Here is a 17,737-nt window from a genome sequence, read left to right on the forward strand (position 1 = left end):
AGTGACCATTTTATGTTATTCTAAAATGTAAGTAAATGACAATAGTATGAGTGGCTAAAGGGACAGTTTGGATTCCTTCTTTGGTAAAAAAAAAATTATATATCTATCTGTCAGGCATTTTAGGAATCACAGAGCATCCCTGTCATTCCAGGTAACTCTGGTTATATCTCGTAAGTATATCTCCACGTGTCAGACGTAAACATGGTCACATTCTTTAATTACTGTATGCAAAGACTGCATGAAATTCTATGTCACTGCACAAACACGGCAAGAGCTTAACAGATTTTAAATATATGAAAACGTATATGGTAAGGAGGATGATATGAGTAGACACACGATGCCAAGCTCACAAGATGTTGTCGCTGGCTGGAGAAATTAAATCTTTGCTTTGAAAAAAACAAAAGCACCAATTTATATTTGCCATGTTTCCTCATAAAGCATAAAATGAGCAAATACATCGGCTAAATGTTTGGCCAAAATACCATTTTTTGAAAGTCGGCTACCCTTCAACAATATCCAGTGTGGACATCCAAAGAAAAAGAAGAGTCTCACTTTGCTGCAGGAAGTAACACAGTCTACTCTGCGCTTCACAAAAGCCCATTCTTCTGTCCACACTTCACAACAGATAGACTACACTCTCTGTAGTCCTTCCCTCAGACCTCAACAAGGCAGCAGAAAGGGTCAAAATGTGAACCAACAATGCATTAAAGTTACAAATCACATGTGTAGCCAGTGAAGCAATATGTCCACAACAGCAACAGCCCGTCTCATTCAGACGTTCACTGGCATATGATCAAATCCCACTTGTGATTATCGTAACACAATGACATTATTTTAAAAAAACTTTATAAGTGGGTGTAAACTGTTTTGTTTTGTTTTTTGCTCATGACTAACTCCAAATTATTTTAAAAGTATAGACAAATCCTAATATACAGAAAGACCCAGGCTCAGTGTCATCAACTGTGAACATGTCTCTCTTGTAGTCTCTGTAACAAACTAAAGGTAACACTTAATGGGCTGTGTTATGCTCTATCAAATAGCTGAGGGAGTTTGGAAACTCCTAGCTTCGGAGGTAAAGTCTCATTCAGTCAAACAAAGACAACATCCTATCCTTGCACAAATGTTATGCAGGCTTCAGCCAACAGGTCCACTGGTTGCATAAGCTGAAAACAAAGCATCTATTTCTACCCCTAATTTTTTTTTCCTACCAAGCAAGCAGATTTACACTGTGACTTGCCTAGGGGTTATGCCTGACTGCATTCAAATGGTTTCCTGGAAGTTATAACAGTCCCATCACATTAATTACATGAAAAATGTTATGTCTCTTCCATGTACTTTTGTCTTTTTATCTTCTAAAAATTACATAAAATGTTAAGTGTAAGAAAAAACATCTTTGCATTATGAAAGTAGAGAATTTGTGCACTCGTCGTAACCAGCTGCTTTTACAACAAAAGCTGTAGGTGCTGCAGCCAAAAACTAGTAGTAGTAGTAGTAGTAGTAGTGGGGAAGGAAAGTGGATTTTGTGCAGGTCTTTTATTAACAACCACTGCTCAGTTGTGTCACTTCTTTGGCAGAGCTACATTAGAATACAAAACAGCAACTTTCCCAAAATGCATGTTTTAGAGAGGAAATTCCCTTAATCTGACGATGAAACACAACTGAAGCCATGAGATGTCAAGACCAGTGTGACTAGACACCTGACTGAGATACTAAAAAGCACAACTGGAGAGCTCACAAGAGAATGAACAAGGTTACATCAAGTAGTATTTTTTTTATTTGCAGCTACAGGACTGAAGTTTGAAGTCTCCTTGATTGAATCCCAGCAGCATATCGGTGCTGTGTAAACTGTGGCCTGATTACATGACTGGGCTGTTTGTTCAAAGCAAACCAAATCTGACCATTTCAAGCTGAACATATTCAGTAAAGTGTCTGGGATAGAAAAGTGGCGACTGACCAAAGTCTGGCACAAAAGGGGAGATCTTTCAGTGCTTTGTGCAACAGGGTGTACACCAGCCAACTTTACTGTTGCTAATGGAAGCTTTTGACCTTAATCTCATCCCTCCCTTAGCATAACAGCCTGTGTAATTTTCCCAGACTCCACATAAAAAGTTACAGGGATGAAATCCTTGTAAGGAGTAAAACTTGGTGACACGCACAGCTGGTCTAACGTTACAGTTGGAGGGCGGGGGGCTCAATTTTAGCTGAGCAGGCACTTCCCAAATTACAGGAAGGAAAAGGTGAGTGAAGGAACCCCCAAATAAAAGCTCCATAAAGATTAATTAAAGCTAACTTTCCTCTTCGACGACAACCAAAGACTTTAGCTTGGACATGGTTATGTTAGGCCATTTAATGTTATGTTACACCGCAAAAAGTAACGCACGAACCGACAAATTTTTTATTTACTGCATTGTTTTTGTAAAAGTGGTTGTTTGTTTGGACACAGAGGAGCTTAAACCCACCCCGCAGCATGAAACAATAAAGCAGGAGTTTAAGCTAACCTTTCCCTCCTGCTCCCGTTAAGAGTTACAGTAACAACATGGAGAGCTACACACAGACAGGTCAGAGAAGTAACAAACAACAAACGTGTAAAAATATATATATATTTGAAAAATATATATACTTACACAAAACTTCGATGGCGATTAAAAAAGCACCGTCAAACGTGCTGAAGCAACAAGTCTCTCCACTGTGTTTTCTTCGAGGTGGTCCGAAAATGCTCCGGTGAAATCTCCAACAACTCCGGCTGAGCCAACTACGGAGAGGAAAAGAGCAACGTTTTCAACCGTCATCTTGTCCAAAAAATTGTTATTCGTGCTGTATATGTTTTAGTTCATCCCGAACGCTGCTGGGAGTTTCTGAGGATCTGACAAAGGGCAAACGGCATCTGGGGGCTTTTTATAGGGGCGTATGATCGGGCTTCTTTTCAGAAATATGTGAAAAATGTCAAAGATTTTCGGTGCTATGTCAACGCCACATCGGCTACAGCAGTGAGTGCTCAAAGTGAGCACCCTGTTGCAACAGCGACCAGAATCGGCCATCTATCTATCTATCTATCTTTCTCAGCGATGGAAACAGACGACCTAACGTTTACTTCACGCCATGGGATAAATAATAAACACCTACATAAGCTAACATTTTTGATAAACTGCCCAATATTTCCAAAGACGTCAACTAAACCCCCACGAACAGAAGTCTACAACCAGTTTGGATACCTGCAACTACCATTGAAACTTACCTCGTTATTGATATCTCATATAAAAAAAAATGTCCCTTTCTTTTGGTAATGGGATGTTACGGGGTATTTTTTTTAATACTATGTCAAGTTATTCTGGTGTTTCTGGGCCAGCCAGGAAGGTGTAGGTGAATCGCTTCGCGCACTGACAAGAGATGCGAAGAATGCTCGGAATGAGAAGAGGAATGAAATGAACGCAAAGAGCGAGTTTGCGCCGGGGCGGAGCGAGAGGTGGCGTCATCCCGAGCCCCGGCAGCACAGCCCGGGCAGCAGGCAGCAGGCAGCAGCAGCAGCAGGGGCAGGGAGGGTACAAAACATCCCGAGAACTGATGCCTTCAGGGACACCACGAAACTCCGATTTTACAGCTCCAACTTCAGTGTTGACCTCCCAAGGAACGTACAGCCGTTAGCACAGAACAAAGTCACTCTCAGATCACCTCAAGCATACCAAACCCATGTCTATGCCAGGTGGCCCTAGAGGAGAGTTTTGTTGTTGTCACAGCTAGATCTATATGTTTCTTGGCCACTGAACAGGTAAAAGTAGTAATATGCGAGAGATGGGAAATCAAAAAAAAGCAAACAATGGAAGGTGAAAGCCTGAACCTTTTCCTGATTATGAAAATATTTTACAGGTAATAAAAGTCACACATCCGGCTTCAGGTCTGCATGTTATATTATTTATTTGTGTATTTTATTATGTAGTATATATTGTGTATTTTTACCATGTACTGTGTATTTATCATCAATTCTCTGTATATAAAAGGTGTATATAGTGTACATATAACTCTTATTCTTATTTTTCTATTTCTGTTATATGTTGTTTTGTGTTGTATCTGGGGCTGCTGTAACAAATGAGCTTCCCCAGTTAGGGATCAATAAAGTCTTTTATCTTATCTTATGTATTTTTATTACATGCTGAGTTTTCAGTTCACTCCCTCTTTATGTGGCTCAGGTGGTCATTTAATGTTTTTGTAAAGCACTTTGTGACTTGTCAGTGTGAAAAGCACTTTACAAATAAAGTTTACTTTATATGTAAGTTAAAGTACCCGAGTATCAGCATCAATACATACTATAAAGTACCAAAAGTAAAAGTACTTATTGTGCAGAATGATACATATCAGAATCAGGTTTATTGCCAATAGGTTGTCACATACAAGGAATTTGCTTTGGTATATTGGTGCATAATAATAAACATATTAAGTAGAAAATGTAAAGGGAGATGAAAGCAAATACTGCAAGTCTAGAAGCAAAAATATAAAATTGACAATAAAATATAAATAAAAATACTAAAACAATATGTTTCTCAGTCCCAGAACTCTTAAGGATTTTTAATCCATTTCACCTCAACACTACCTGCACCTATTATTATTACACTATTTATTCATTAATGCTATTTATTGTTACACTTCTGTGAATACTGATAATGCTGTTCATTGCTGCTATTTATCATTACACTCCTGTTAACACCGTATAATACTGTACACATTTATTATTTATCATATTCTTAGATTTTGACTTTCTTATATTCTCTACTTACCAACATCTACTATTATTTCTATTCCTTGTATGCCTTCATGTGCAAGTGAGTATCTGTAACAAAGAATTTCCCCTCGGGGATCAATTAAGTATTTCTGATTTTGATTCTGAAGCACAATATGGCTTATGGTTATTTAAGTGAAAGTGCTGTAGAGTTTTATACGGGAATGTACAACATATTGACCAGGGAATGTGCAAAGGTTAATAATTATATATATTATATCATTGGATTATAATTAATGAAACATTAAAGTGTAGAGATGATGAAGTATCAAGTAGCATAAAATAAAAATACTCTAGTAAAATAAACTATCAGAACCTCAAATACATTACACAACTGCAAAGCACCCTAACAAAAAATTCTATTTATTACATGTGAAATGTGATAAATTAACAAGAAGACGTGTGGTTTTCATGATCCACAACATACTTTTTCCTCTCACTGTTACCTCTGATGGTGACAAGTGACAAGGACCTTGGCATTAACTTATGTACTTGTGTTTATCTGAGCATGCACGGTATCAATATAGTGTAGGGATTGCCATTTTTTATTAATTGTTGTATTTAATATTAGCTACTATTGACTGCTTCACTCTAGTTTACATGCATATCAGCAAATTTCACGCATTAAGTTTCTAAAATGACGTGTGAAATATCTTCTTTTTTTTTTCTTTTTAAATGTACACATTTTATCAAGTGATAAATTCACATACAGACATATGTGGTGTTTTTACTACATTTCAAATGTTGTTTTCATGTAGTGACATTTCACCTGCGAAATATCATATTTTAAAGTTCAGGTTCAAGTAGTCTTTATTGTCCCCAGGGGGGAATTCGTTGTGCAGCAGCAGAATGTAACGTAAATAACACATATACAAACAACAACCACCACAAAAATAAATACATACTACACAGAAGTCCACATCTCACAATGAACTATTAAAAAAGCCTATAGCAGCAGGAACAAAAGAGGTTTTGTGTCTGTTTGTCCTGCATTTAGGCAGACAGAATCTGCGGCCAGATGGCAACAACATGAAGCAGCTGTTCAGGGGGTGACTTGGGTCAGCCAGGACTGACTGTGCCTACTTAAGGGTCCTTGTCTCATATAAAGAATTTAAGTCAGTCAGAGGGTTGGCAATTTTGCTGCACACCATATCTATGTATTGCAGCCTGTTTTTGGTTTTTAGAGTGAGGGACCCAAACCAGCTCACAAGGGCCAAAGAAAGAATAGTTTTAATAAAACAACAATAAAACATCCTCATAAAAGTCTTATCGAAATTAAAATTGCGAAGTTTATGATGTGTGAAATATCTATTTCTGTGTTTTTTTGCAACAAACAAACAGGACAGAAAAAGTTACCTATTTTATGTAGTGCCATTTATAGTGAAGCAAGATAACTTGATCCCCAGCTGCAGTTGTCACTTGAATATTGAAAAGTATCACTTTTACACATAGCTAGATTGTGCTGCAGAAGGTGTGTGCTATATTTGTTTGTGATTTTGTAAAAGAGATGAGAAAATAGCAGAGCAAACAATGTGAAGGAGCGCTCTATTCTTCTTCACATTTTTAGTTCATTCTTCATCACTCACATCAGGGCTGCACTATTTCCTACAGGACTTAAAGGCAGCAGCTGAGTTCAAGATGCTGGCCAAATTCAAACAGGAGAGAGGAGGGGAATGTGAAAGCAGGCTGTAGTGCAGATTGGGTGTGGGGAAACTTTGTCAAGCTATAACCACCAGCCTAAACAAACTGTGGCTTCCAACGGGGTATCACTTTAAGCATACAGATATTATTAAATAAGCTGTGGGATAGATATTTTACACACCATGCTATGGATTAATGGCAATTGTATCTTATATGTCATCTCAAAGTTGTTAAGTTTAGTTATCTATCTCCATAACATGACCTGACTCAGAAAACAACTATTATCATAATATAAAATGCAATGTATTTGCTAAGTTCAGATGAGAGACATGCATCTGTAACACTATGTTCACAGACGTTCAGCCTGATATATATAGACGGAAAGCACAGTCAAAGACACAACTGTGGTCCTGTCTGAACAAGTCATCCATTAGAAGCCTGTGTTTTGACACCAATCCCTCAAAAGAAAAGGATCTATAAAAATGAACGACTGCCCCTCTGAGGACATCCATCAACAGCTTGTAACACCTGTCTGTGCACGTTTAGCTGAGAGAGAAACACAGGAAGGTGTGCGATTTAAATGTTCTTCATACAGGACTGTCTTTCTTTACTTTCTCTCTTTTTATTCCCTAATCTGCTGAAAATGTACATCGTAGCACATCTTAGCAGTAGCCACTCAAAGCAGTTGTTAGCAGTCATATCACTTTCTCTATTGTCTTGGGTGTTGGCTGTTATTAATCATCGAAAGCAAGCTAGGACCTCTTTAATGAACTTCCTTTTCCCCCCAAAGATGAATGCAGTATGGAACTCCAGGAGCTCAGGTGTAACAGTGGCAATTCATCAGCTGGCAGTGTTTGAACTGTTAAAAATAATCTTGCTGTATCCAGAGAGCTCTCGTCACATGTGTCAGAATTCAGAGAACGTCTTCAGTGTCCCTGAGGTTTGTAGGTTACTAAGCCAACTGATTACAGTTAAACTATGAATATACTGTAAGAAGTCTTGATCTCTGTGTTCACTGTGCAGCTATTGCCTTTCATCAAAAGCCAAACAAATTGCTCACCCACCACTCCCACCCTGCGACGACACTGTTCATGCGAGGGCACTCAGCTATTGTGTAACAGGGTGTGGCCACATGAGTGCTGCAGTGGTGTATAAGCTATCTAGGTGGCAAAGGAGACAAGACAGGACAAATGTGTCAGCAGGGAATGAGTGAAAGAGTGTGAGACAGAGGGGGGAGAGTCACCTGTTCAAATGTATGTTCCACATATTAGAAACAGGTGGTCCACACCTCTGGGAATACATACACTTCTTCAACAAAACAGCAAAGCAATACAGATACTGTGGAACTTGTCAGTATGTTTGTGTTGAGCATTATGTTATAGGAAGCATGCATAGAATTGTTATTGTAAATATTTTAATTATAAGTAGCTGTAATTGTGTGCTTAGTTTGATAATGACATCGAACAACAGTAAGATTTACTACTGTAAATCATCAAACTGTAATTCGTCATGACGTTGCAGTGTCCCACTTCAGGGGCTGAATTTGAAGAGTCCATGGCCCAATTAACCTTTATTCCTCCAGATCTGTGCGATTAGAAACACTGTGTTTCTAAGCAATAGTACTAGCTGGTCCTTAATTTACTGTGTGGTAATTTGTTTAAACAAATTCCTTTAGGAAAAAAAATACAAGTACAAAACTCAGATAAATACACACTTCACACCCACTTTAAAGCCCCTTTCATTTCAGTTGACAGTTGTGCATATTTTCAGACAAATTGCCGATTTAAAAAAAACAGTTGACACACAGTTAACCTGGAGCTTTTGGGTGCTTGGGAAAATGCCCCACATTGCCTTGGTAGTAATTCAGCCTTGGCAGGACTGGTTAAGGACCTGTGTTCATAGGCTGTGCTCTCCACACAACCTGAAGGCCAAACATACACTAAATGTTGTTCACACTGTCCTCATAATCTTGTAAAGTAAAAAAAAAAAATCACAACAAACTAATCAAACTAAAATATTATTAACTTAATGTTTCAGTGTGATTGATATGTAGCTGTAAAATATGATGTGGTTGTCGACATTATATTGGTTGGTGTCACCCCCCACCAATGAAGCCTAGGTCATACACGCTCAGACTACTCTTGCATTACACTGCCAATGTGTGTACACTTTGCCCACAAATGGTAAAAAATGTTCCCCTAACCGAACAAAAATAGGCTAATGGAACTGACCCATGAAACAGCCTCGCAGAATGACACTGTAATAACAAACACTTTCTGTCCACACAACAGCCTGCTGTTTTCAGCTGCACCTGTTCCGATTTGATTGCCTAATAGCATGCCTTACTTGCAATAACTAATGAGTTTGATGTGTCCAACACCAAGTCGTGACTTAGGCTGGTGCTTTCCCATGCCTACTGTATACAATATAAGTCTCCTTACATTGTCCAGTCGTTAAATTCCCTAACAGGTCAATCATTTCCATTTACCTCTGTTCAGTTGCTGCATCCCAGCATGTCGGCTCACAAATACATCAACCTCAGCAAAGACTTGCACCACACCATGTATAGTTTGCATGTAACTACTGGTGTCTAAATGACAGTCGCATGCTGTAGGTTGCATCCATTTCAAATTGAATTGCATATTGCATATTTCATCTGTGTTACCAACCAAGGCAAACCATGCTTTTAGACTAGGCTTTTAGATTTTCCGCTCTCAATGGAGGTGCAATGTTAAGCATTACCATCTGCAAATCATTTTTTACTAAAAAATAAAACAAAACAACAAAAATTCCAAGCCCTTTTGTAATCCTTGCTATTTTTGTGTGTGTGCAGAACTGTTTCACTAATGCCTTCACTATACTGTGTCACTCAAACATTCATGCTACTTTCAGCAGAGATAAAACTCCTCTTTTTCCTAAGCCAATTCGGGAGCTTGGGGACACAGTTGATAATAACAGCATAATCATTAAATGCATGCTTCAGAGAACACCAATCAGTGAAGCTATATTTTCTCCACTGCAGTCCTCATTCCTGACTTCTGGGCTGATAAGTTTGCGTTGCAATATAGTGTTGCCTTGATTTGAGCCTGCTGCTCTAAGCCTCTAAGGGAGGCCATGGTGCAATAGAATTAGCCTGGTTTAGTTCATTTTACTCCAGGTCTGCCGCTGCCATTGCCTGGCCTGGTCTGGTTCAGCCTGGCCTGCAACCTCATCTAATCAGATAGCCGTGTGAGGCCAGGTGCTTCCCTGGATTTCTGCTTTGACTGCTCAGCCAGCCACACTGATTCGCCTTATTCAGAGATGAGAGAAGCACTAGTGAGGGCCACTTAGTGTTTAAATGAATAGAAGTGGGGGAGCCCGTATTCCAATCAGCACAGGGTCGGATTATTTCATGCACTGTATTTGTGTTTGAGTGCATGTAAGAACTTGTTTTCTGTTCTGTTCTGTCATTGGCTCCCAGTCCAACTTGCTTTTAAGTTCTTCATAGAGATTTTACTGAGGAGGTTTTCACATTATAATTTCATACATCCAGAATGACATATTTTAACATCGTTAAGCTGTTCCATTTATGCACGATACATGTTTTTTCTTATCAAATTACAGGAATGCAATTTTTAAACATTTAGTTAGATTGTTAGAAATTGGAAAAGTCTGTGTTTTTGACACATGTGGGAAAATGATAGGTAAAAATGAAAGACATCTAAGGTGTACAATCACAGAATTATGTTGACTGCATTCCTCAGGCTGGATGAGATGATTGGTCATTTGCATATGACAGTGGGGAAGATGTGACAGGTCCACTGTTTAGAAGCCCTCTGATATAAAACCAGTAGATCGTAAAACGTTGTGCAATTTCACCGCTACAGCCAGCATACACCTAAAGAAGTGTGTAAGTGTCACTGATTTAATATGATTATTCCAAATTGCACCAATTGTTGTTCCATGAAAGAAAAGTAATTATTACGAATCAGGAATTTGAATTCAGTACAAAAAATGTGAGTGGGTGTTTGGCGCAAACAGTGATACACTGTATTCATGTTAAGTAAAGGTCTGTGGCCACAGTGGCCTATTGGACATTTAATATGAATGCAGCATGTCTGCACAAACAAGATCCCTTTGAAATTATAACTATTTTTCCAGAGAGTTGATTGGTTGGGAGGCAGGCTTTTTATACATCTTAGGTTACCATGGTGACACTGGCCAAAGTGAGACAGGTTCTGAAAGTTAAAACAATGATTGAACTTTTTCAGCAAGGTTGGCGTGAACTAGCTTTTGCTTGGTCCCACCGCCTCATTTTATTTCCCTTTCAGATCCTGCTATGCCTCCATGATTATTCTCCTCCTTATTACTGAACACAACGTGAGGAAGCTCCTGCAAAGGCAAAACAGTAGAAAGGCAGCAGGCCCTGACTTAATCTCAGCCGCAACCTCTATTTCAACTCAGATTTTGAACCACTTTCTTTCAGAGCAGAGGGTCTCAGCATGTTTTATGTCTGCTGTTATTGTTGCTCTGCCCTTTAACATCTGTTTCAATAAAGGTCTTTAAGCTCCTGGCCTTCACTCCAGTGCTGCTCTTGAACTTTACCAGTTTGAATTTAGGGCAAATAGGTCTGTCGATGGCGCAGTGTGGTTATGTTTGCGCTCAATTCTTCAACACCTTGAGGCATCTGCCACTTTTGCAAGACTTCTGTTTGTTGATTGCAGCGAAACATTTAAAACAATTCTACCATCCAGGGTGTATGATAAACTTCTGCAATGGGAGTCTAAACATGTCTGTGTCGGTGGATCTTGGACTTCTTGCAGGGAAGGAAGCTGGTGGTCACAGTTAACAACAAGGTCTTGAAGTTTCTGGTTATTAACACTGGTGCCTCAAAGGGATGCATTTTACAAATTTAAACTAATTTTAAACAAATTAGTTTATTTCCCACCCAGAGTCTGTTAAAGGTTCAGTGTGTAATGTTTTGGAAGATCTATTGACGAAAATGCAATATCCATAACTATGTTTTCAGTGGTGTATAAAGACCATACATAATGAACTGTTATGTTTTTATTACCTGAGAATGAGCCATTTCTATCTACACACAGCGCCAGTCCTATTACATGGACGTCGCCATGTTGCGCCACCATGTTTCTACAGTAGCCTAAATGGACAAACGGTTGGATATGTACGAAACATCAACAACAAGTAATGTTAGTAGTAGTAGTAGCAGTCGACTGGTTAATTAAAAGTAAGAAAAGACGTATTATTTAGCACAAGAGCCGACACGAGTGTGTCCCACCATAGCTTCTACAAGCTACTACTATGTGATTGGAAAGGGAGGGGTGAGGTGGACTGATGGTGCATTCATGTGGTGTCAGAATAATCAGAATCTTTTAAATCTTTATTGCAAAAAGAGAAAAAAGTGTACATGGGATGTAAAGAAGTATTCAGAACTTTGATTCGTGCAAAATCATATATTGCATATACATATTTATACATGTACATATATACATAGCAAGAAAAGCAAAAGTTAGTTAGCTGCCCATGTAGAGTGAACTAGATGTCTGCGTGTTGTTTATATGCTCTTATAATGCTAACCCAACAAATCGTTGCAGTAGCATCTATGCTGATTCCAAATTCTGACATGAGCACACTGAAGTCCGAAGTATGATTTCACAACTCGGGAAATTGGACCAACTGAGGAGCATGTGAATGCACCCTTAGTCGCTGGTTGCAATTTGCAGCTCTCATCACTAGATGCAAACTTACACACTGAACCTTTAAGTTGTTTAAGTTTGTCGATGATACCACATAGGTAGGACTAATTTCTAACAATAATGCTTACAGAAATCAGGTTTCATCCCTGGTAGACTGGTGTGCAGCCAACAACTGGGACCTGAATGTTTCCAAAACAACATTAATAGTGGAAGAGCCATAGCAATCATCTACCTTTAGTTAGTAATTGTCAGGAAATTCAAGAGGTGGGAGAGCTACACAATCTTGGGTCTAACAATCTTTCCTCTTTAGATGTGGGAAATCAACACATCAACAGTGCTGAAGAAGACTTTTCGTTTTAGGACAGCTGGAAATGTTTCCCACATCAAGGGGCGAGAGTATGATGCAATTTAATTGTCCCGGGGTTTCTGGTCTCATGGTGCTTCTTCACTTTCATCTCCACGGTAACCCCATGCTGTACTCGCACCAGGTCATGAGGACCAGATCAAAACATATAAATAGCCCACCGCCAACTAGTCAACTCTGGAAAGTGACCATTCCTTCGCGGTCCTAATAATGAAAAATTAATTGCCTTCAAAGTGAAGAGTAATGAAAGTGACTTAACAGACACAAAGCCTGTTGGCAGGGTGCCGTGCTTCTGTCACTTTCCTCCCCATGAAGATTTATTTCATGCAAGATATAATAAATGTCTGTAGTACAATCAGTTGAACCACCACTCTGGTCATTAAGCCTGGCTCCATCAAATAGCAGCTGGGTCTGTAGTTGACTATCAACAGTCCTAATGAATGAAAATTACTGTTGTATTGTGCAGAAACGAACCACAGTGACTGGTTCGGTGTAGCACATATTAATAGTTCATCATGGCAGACTTGTTAAATATGAGTTGACATTGTGATAATAAAACATTGTGTTTTTGTACAATTAATGAAAGGACATATTTGTGTTCCTGGACCCAGATATTAGTAGCCCATTTCTTTTTCCACATGCAGTGTCAAAATATTTTTTTTTCTTCTGATCAGGTTTCTTTTTTTTTATACATGGAAACATTTACACTCTAGTTGTCTTTTTATATTCTGTATATTTGGCCATGCTAACTCATTTTACTTTGTGTTGCTGTGTTCCCCACTTCACTACAATCTGTCATCTGCTGATGGTTGATTAGTTTGTACAGATGCCATCAGTAGCTTGTTTGGCATATGGGCTCCATCTGAATATGTGGAAGGAAAAAGTACATTTTATCTTTTTCTTTTGTTTTTGAGAAGTTGCATTATGTGTAATTAGTGCTACCATACTTTTATGATTTAGGGTTTAAAATCAAATGCGAGTGAAGCTCAGATGTGCGCTAGTTCACACAGGCAACTCTATAAAACAAAATAGCAACCAAGAAAATACATCATACTGTTACAAGCACATAAATATTCATGTAAACTATGTTCACACTCTTGCACTCTCTAGTGGAGGTTATTAAGGGCTATGAGTGAGAAATGGGTCGCCTGATTAATTATGAAGTTGTTACAAAATCCTAACAGTTCAAATTTTTCAATATGCTGCTGCAGCCGTTTCTGTGTTTTCATCACAGTTTTAAACCGTTTGTATACCTAGTTGCTTACAAATCTCTTTATCTCTGTGGCAGCTCAGCTGTCTATTCAATAGAAGGTTCTGCCAGCAGGACACAGACATTAAAGACAGATTATTGCATAACCAATGTTTAAAATGTGATTATCACCAGATGTGCATGCAGATTGCATCAGAGGTAGAGGATTTTGTGATATCACACAGATGCATGCTTTTAGAACAGAGCTTTGTGCCAAGTTCTTGTTAACTTTTACAGAGGAGCAACAGAAAGCATCCTGACTGGACACATAACAAACTGGCGTAGGATGTGCAGGGCTGTGGACTGCAGGGCTCTGCTGCTCAAGAGATACAATGAGACAATATCCACTCCAGCCACAGCCTGTTCACTCTGCTGCCGATACAGAAGTACCTGCTGCCATACCAGCAGACTGCAGAGCTTCTTTCACTCAAACATAAATAAATGACTCTTTTCATAAACCTCTGCTTTACATGTTATACTTACTTTTGCACACTACTCACGCTGCAATGCATCTGTGAAATTTACATTCAACTATTCTGTTATGTTGTTCTTCTTTTGCACATTTCCTTTGCACTATCCTCGTTCTCACTATACCTCAAGTGTCTTTCTATATGTACTGTTTGTACATTGGTACATCTTCCTTGTTTTTTTTTCTTGCTTTAGTGCTACCTTTACATACTTTGTTCCCTTTTATTGCCTATTTTATTGTTTTATTATATTCTATTTTCCATCATAGCCATCCTGTATGTTGTATAATGCAACAAAGTTAACCCTGAACCCGAACCTTTATGTCCTGCCATCAAAAAGAATCAGTGCATCATCAAATTTCTGCAATCTGGCAAAAAAAGAGTGGGGCCTGCAGACCTACAAAACATTTGAGATGGGATGATTCCTGTAGAAACCTTTCACCTTCTGCTGGTATATATGTTTAATAAAGGCATACTGCTTTAAAAGATTGTAAAATCAAACTTCTGGCACACAATCTCAGCAGTGAAATGGATGAAACTTCAAGTAAGAAGAATGAATGTGCAAAAGAGCAGTGTTCATAGTGGACACATAGATAAGATTTGATAGTTTTTCCTGTTCTGAAGTCTTTGCACAAATCAATAACAAACACATACAAGTTCCTGAACCTCTAATAGACATAAACTACTCATCCTCAGTGTTGGTCGTGCCAAGCTTACCTTTCTGTGGGTGTTTTTCTTAACTGCTGCCAGAACGGCTGTTGTCCTATATAAAGGACAGACAGGGCTATGGTCTTAGTATGTGCGGAAAGGCTTATTTGATATGAATACAGTGGCATATAAAGGCAGATACAGGACTGTAATTACACCTAATGGCTGTTCAAGACATCTTGGTGTATGATGTCTGATTATGGGTGATCATTTTCTGCTTTTTGGTGAAAAAGCACAGCTGCCAGGTCCTGAGCTTTACTGATGATAGTGGTTCGGAACAATGGGGCTATTGAAATGCATTGTCCCTATCCCAGCTTAAATGTCAGAGGATAAGATTGGCAAGAAATCCAGGGCTCAATTTATAGTAGCATCCTCAACCCAAACTAAGAGGAAGGACGAATGAATGGAATAAAAAAGAGGATATCTCTCATTCTGCTGCATCAATTTTGATCCTTTGATTCGAACTGTCCACCGTGAGTGTGACAGTGTTAGAGGAGTGCTGCAGTGGAGTACTTTATAGTAGTATAGTACTTTAATACTAGTTTATACAGCAGTCATATGCTGACGTGCTGTTGCTCTCTTGGTGCAACACCATGTGTGTCAGACATTTATTTGTACAATACATTGCTTTGAGAGTAGTAAGGCTCGTCAAAGACAGAGATGTCTGAGGTATTAGAGAAATCAAGGAGGCACCAGGTAGTAGTTTTGCAGCCAGGGGGAGGATTTACGCTGCACTTGAAGCAAACTGAAACCTCAACCCGTGAAGGTCAGCAGAAACCAGAGGGGGTCATGAAGGGGCTGTTGGGGAAGACTGAAGGCACCTGATGAGTGTGGCTGAAGACTAGTGAACACTGGCTGGTGGAAAGCCACAGGGGGAGATGAGTGTAGGCAGCAAACTGGTGGGCTGAGGCAGGATACTGGGAGACCACTAACAGGCAGGTAACAAGATTAACAGGCAGGAAAATCAGGTCAACAAACCAGGGGACTTGCTGAACAAAGAGAATATAACATACTGCTTTGGAGCAATGATAAGTAACTGAGTGATCAGGAAAATGCAAAACAGTTGGTGTTGTGTATAGTTTATTATTACCCTGGTAATACCGACCTGAGAGTTTATTTTACTGTAATCCTCTCATACCGATGTCACTAGTCCTCAATGAAAAATAATTTCAGAGCAAACGTTAGCCATTCCGAGATTTTGGTCAACCACATTTCCAGTCAACAGGCCTTTAAACCGTCCTAAGCCACCACCTGATTCTCACACCCACCTGCGCACCTGTAGTTCATCATTGTGTCTGTTTGCACAAAACTCTTCATGACAAAAAAAAAAGAATACAATTATAATGTGTTTCTCTATTTCCAAATAATTTACCTGAATAGTGATTTAAGATTTGAGCTTATACATGTGATTGTGTTACAGCTTACACAGTTACATGTAGCTGTTTCCAGGAAGAACTCCTCTGACTGGGTGGGTTTTACTGGAAATAGCTAAAGCAAATGTGTGTAACAAGAATAGAGCGTTCATGGCTCTGCGTCACAGGTTTTACTTTCCAAGGTTGTATTCAGTTGCCAAATTCAGTCATGTTTCTTCCTTTTCATTCACTGGTTAGTTTAGTTATAGATATTTCAAATAGTCTACCATTGCCAGACCTGCAGCTCATTCAGTATCTCGTCATGATATTTTTCAAAGAGGTCTGGCCAAACTCACTGTCAATACAGATATCTGAATGAAATTATCTGGATTGTTATAAACTGAACCAATGAGAACTGTCAATGGCAAGCTTAGTGATCCTATCAAAGGATCAGTTTACCCATATTACAAAATCTATACATATATATATGTATTACCCATATGGTATCTGGCTATGAATATAGTTTTGGTTTTCACTTCATCAAATATTGCTTAATTAAATTAATACATGTAAAAGTAAAATATCGTTAATAGAGCATAAATACCAAATTGCATAAATTCAACACATCAAAATTCCAGATGTACAGAAGTAATCATTACAAAAATGTCAAAAATCTGTAACTGACAAAACATCACATACAAATTAGCATCATAATTTGAGCCGGGTTGATGGGATTTTTGGGGCTCAAGAGAAAAGCAAAAATTTGAAGGATTTTGATCGTGTTGAAGGATGTCGTGTTTGAGTTTTAAAAAATGCAATTACAATGTTTGTATTATGCTCCGAGCACCAGTTAAATTCAGAAGAGGAGCTTACGATTTGTTCAAGGATCTTCAACAATATTCTTTCAGTTAATACTCTGCTGATTTAAGAAATTATTACAGAATTCTTTGGGGCATATTTTCACATTTGGAGGGCTGAAGTTTGAAATCTGCCCCTGAAAAAGAAAGAAAGAATTTCTTATATAGCATACTGCTATAGAGCAACAAAACCAACAAAAGAGAGCAAAGGATTATCAGAGGAATCAAAAAGTTTGCATCAATAAATTTTTTTAATTAAAACAGGATTGATTGCTTTTTATTTATCTTTCATGAGCTCATTTTGTCTTTTCAGCCCCTTCCTTTTATTATGTTTTGTATGTAAACTTGTAATTTGTAAAATAGCCAATAACCTACGCTATAAAATAAATGTGGCATAAAAGTACAATATTTTCCTCTGAAATGTAGAGGAGTAGATGTAGAAAATGTATAGAAATACCAATACATGTAGACTACTTTCTGCCAGTGATTTCATGTTCTTTTTAGTGACTTAATTTCAGTAATTTTTGTATTTACAATCTTACTCTGATTTCAGATTTTTTATGCACAAGATACTTTTCCTGCCCCCTGATTATGATTAAAGACATTTAAAAAAAAGACATTTCCTATGACGT

At 38.5% G+C, this 17,737-nt stretch overlaps 1 protein-coding gene across 8 annotated transcripts in view; it reads right to left on the bottom strand.

Moving 5' to 3' along the window:
* LOC119890804 (transcriptional enhancer factor TEF-1) overlaps window positions 1–3,622 on the bottom strand; it is a 49,937-nt gene extending 46,315 nt beyond the window's left edge. For 2 of the 8 annotated variants that reach the window (XM_038702221.1, XM_038702220.1), the window contains exons 1-2: window positions 3,236–3,494; window positions 2,625–2,752 (exon numbers count right to left, since the gene is read on the bottom strand). The gene's annotated coding sequence lies outside the window, so the exon portion shown is untranslated. Of the gene's footprint in view, window positions 1–2,624; window positions 2,753–3,235 lie in introns of all 8 variants that reach the window. The other 6 variants (XM_038702223.1, XM_038702222.1, XM_038702214.1 and 3 more) reach the window with 5 other exon arrangements.
* Window positions 3,623–17,737: the final 14,115 nt, after the last annotated feature.

Source organism: Micropterus salmoides, unplaced genomic scaffold (assembly GCF_014851395.1).
Source record: "Micropterus salmoides isolate LMB-PRFRI ecotype aquatic unplaced genomic scaffold, ASM1485139v1 Ms_hic_scaffold_6, whole genome shotgun sequence".
NCBI classification, from domain to species: domain Eukaryota; kingdom Metazoa; phylum Chordata; class Actinopteri; order Centrarchiformes; family Centrarchidae; genus Micropterus; species Micropterus salmoides.